General features: G+C 31.1%; 1 long non-coding RNA gene across 1 annotated transcript; it reads left to right on the plus strand.

Moving 5' to 3' along the window:
* The first annotated feature begins 628 nt into the window (after window positions 1-628).
* Window positions 629-2,627, plus strand: LOC132724346 (uncharacterized). The gene is made up of 3 exons (XR_009624895.1): window positions 629-1,294; window positions 1,545-1,612; window positions 1,915-2,627. It is a non-coding gene; the product is annotated as an uncharacterized LOC132724346 (long non-coding RNA).
* The last annotated feature ends 912 nt before the right edge of the window (window positions 2,628-3,539 follow it).

Here is a 3,539-nt window from a genome sequence, read left to right on the forward strand (position 1 = left end):
CTATACAGTTAGTTCTGTTAAACCTTTATCTGTTATCTATTAAATAGAAAGGAATACCAAACAAATGCAAAAAAGCTAAAACATAAATATTTTTCAGTCCAAATGAATTTTAAAAATGTTAATTTTAGGTGGGGCGAATCATATAAAATTGAGACGAAATCGTCACGGTGACGAATCGTTACCCTGTTACAAACAAATCTTCAAAAATTGATCACACGGGTGGCTCAGTTTCATAAAGTCTTTCCTCTTTAATCGAGGAAACTGACAAAATTTACTAAAGAACTTACAATTTCTTCAAAATATCCTGGATGTCTGTATCAATTAACGTACTGACGAAAGTCGAATCAACATGGCTGACCTCAATGACCTGTCACGTGATTCAATCGCGCATTGATATTTTTTTTGTACACAGCACAAATTTACTGTAATTTTCGACATCATGATACATTTCAAAATGTATGATAACCCTCCTGTAATGAATGAAGGTACGGATTTTCTAGCTTGTTACCGACCATACGGAACTATTTACTACGTGCATGTATATTTCAGCCGAAATTCGGTTTGCAGTAAGCTTCAGATGTAGCTTATAACTTTGGGTCGCTCTGCGCAAGCGCAGCGACCCAAAAAGAGGTGTATTTTTTTTTAATATACAAGTGTTATTTTTAAGACATTTAGGCCTAGTGTATTTTAGATATTTAAACAATAAAAAAAACAGTGCTTGAAATAAACAGTTTATATTGCCCTTTTAATCTATATAAAATCAAGGAACCAATATGCCTGAAGATTGCTTCCACTGATACACCACATAGATCAGAGGTCTGATAAAACTGGCCACCTGCCTTTGCCACCATATGTGCATGACTAATTTTTTGACTGGTCATTCCTACAAATCAGACTGTTCCATGTGATTATTTTGGGGAAAGATAACATTTCCTATCCTGAATTTGTAAAAAAGGACATTGCATTTTCTTTTTCAAAAATGTATAATGATTTTTAAACTTTACATATCTATTAGTTATTTGATTTTTTTTCACATTCAATGATTGTAAGATAGAACTGATGAGTGCTTTGATTTTTGGATTTACCCTGTTTTACATAACATTGGACCTGCCCAGGTACACAGTTGTAAGTCTGAAACATTTAGGTTAGCAAGCTGGTGGAAATCACAGAGAATCTACTTGATGTTTTAGGAATTTTAGAGATATTGTTTTGTTTAAGATGTTTAAGTATAGTTATGGTAAATAATAATGACAAGAAGAATCACCTTGGACAAGAAGATATACAACAAAATCAGGTAAATACCTTTGAGTTACATTTATGCAGAATTGATACAGGTTATATATTAAACAATCAAAGTAAGATGGCAGCAAACTTGTAATTGATTTAAATCTAGATTTAATAGTTAAATTAATTGAATTTTTAGAACTAAATAGTACAATCAGTAGATTTATGCAGCTGAATAAGACTGGGTCATCATAATCATTTATCATTTTATTGTTGTTTTCAATGGAGAAATCTGATATTACATTTTACATACATTGCAGGCTAGTGGGACCAGTTCTTACTTTGAGATGCCAGATGAATAATGATATGCAGTATTGAGCCTGAAAAGGTATATTTTTTTAATCTCTATACTTACTGCTCTAAATCTTTCCCAGAAAAGAGCATAATAAATGTTGTTGCAAATAGTGCAATTAATCAATTCTTATATAGAGACTTTAAGCAATTCTTAAACAACACTGTTGACTTATGCACTAAAATGAGATACTGTGTAACTTAGTATATTTGTATATGCATAAGCATAAATAGCTAATATAGTTTGATGATATACAAAATATGAAATATAACTGCATATACAATGGTCGGAATTTATTCTACATTTTTTTAAATTAATTATGAATTTTATCTTTAAAGGTGAACACAGCCACATGAAGTTCTCCGAGGAAACAAAATCAGAGCACAGAAACAGACATCAATAAAAGAAATAGTAGTTTGAATAATCAGAAACATTTGAACAAATTTATGATTTGAACAGTTCCTCACTGACAGACTTCCAGCAAAATAATTGTATAAATAAAATGTGTTTGATTCCAAGAAAACCAGTAAAAAACAAAAACTTGCTGTTACAAATGAATATTGTTTTTGTTATAGTGAATGTAAGATGATTGAACTGAAGGATATGTATGTTGAATTTTGTATTTTGCTCATTTATATGACTATGAATATAAATTAATAAACATTTTTGAAATTAAATTACTAAACTTTTATTTTATTTCAAGCTTTTTTGACATCAAGCAACATATATGCGACTTACATGTGACTTATATGTTACTTATAAGTGACTTGTATTAAGTCACTTATATGTAACATATGAGTCACTTATATGTAACATATAAGTCACTTATATGTTACTTATAAGTTGAGCATATCTTTGACTTACATGTCACATATTTGTGACTTATATATAACTTATACTTCACTTATTTGTCAAAATGCCAGACATATACTGCACTTACATCTAATTTGCATTTAAAATACATATACTTGACTTATAGGTGAATTGACTAAGTGAAGTATAATCTACATATAAAATAGCCTATAAGTGACTTATAAGTGAACTCCGTAAGGGTCTTGTTAAATTAATTATGATTGTCAGGCATATATGCAATGATAATGTTACTGAAATAGACTTAATTGTCCTTTTGGTGTCAAATATATATGCATTTGTTATACATTATCAAGGATTACATGAGTGGCGGCGTGACCGAGTGGTTAACACGTCGGACTAGTAATCTAAGGATTGCTGACCGCATGGGTTCAAACCCTGTCAGGGGCAAGCCATTGTTTCCTTGAGCAAGAAACTTTACATTCATTGCTTAGTACTGGTTGGTTCCAGGAACGGATTCGATAGTGTTTCAATAAGATGATAGCTTCCAACACAATCAAACTAAAATAAATTTGTATAAACTAAGGATTACACCCACTGTATTATTTATGTAGTATTTCTTTACATCAAAAACCAAGTTGTAGAACTATTTTCAATCAGTATTAAGTCCAAGGTTATTATGAATAATAGCTGAGGTGGTCTGATTACTGTCATAAGTTTTACGGTTCAGATCAGAATGTCCTTCCCGAGGGTACCCTTCCAAATTTGGGCGGTACCTGAGGGATGGATATTTCGATCTGAGACGCAAACACATCTTAGATATTTTTTCTTGCATGTTCTATCATATTTTCAAGAGATATGTTTAAAACTTATGTACAATAAATAAACAAAAAACATCAATTTCGTCCAAAGCATTTAGATAGAGAATATTTGTTTAGTTAAGTGTAAGATCGAAATATATTTTGATCTTACATTAAACTAAACAAATTTCCTTTTTAGCTCGACTATTCGATAAGAATAAGTAGAGCTATTGCAGTCACCCGAGCGTCGGCGTCGGCGTAACCACTTATGTTAAAGTTTTTGTAATAGTTCAAATATTTTCAAAGTCCATTGACATATGGCTTTGAAACTTTGCACACTTGTTCACCATCAT

The sequence above is a fragment of the Ruditapes philippinarum genome, unplaced genomic scaffold, assembly GCF_026571515.1.
Source record: "Ruditapes philippinarum isolate M1 unplaced genomic scaffold, ASM2657151v2 ctg440_1_1_1_1, whole genome shotgun sequence".
NCBI classification, from domain to species: Eukaryota; Metazoa; Mollusca; class Bivalvia; order Venerida; family Veneridae; genus Ruditapes; species Ruditapes philippinarum.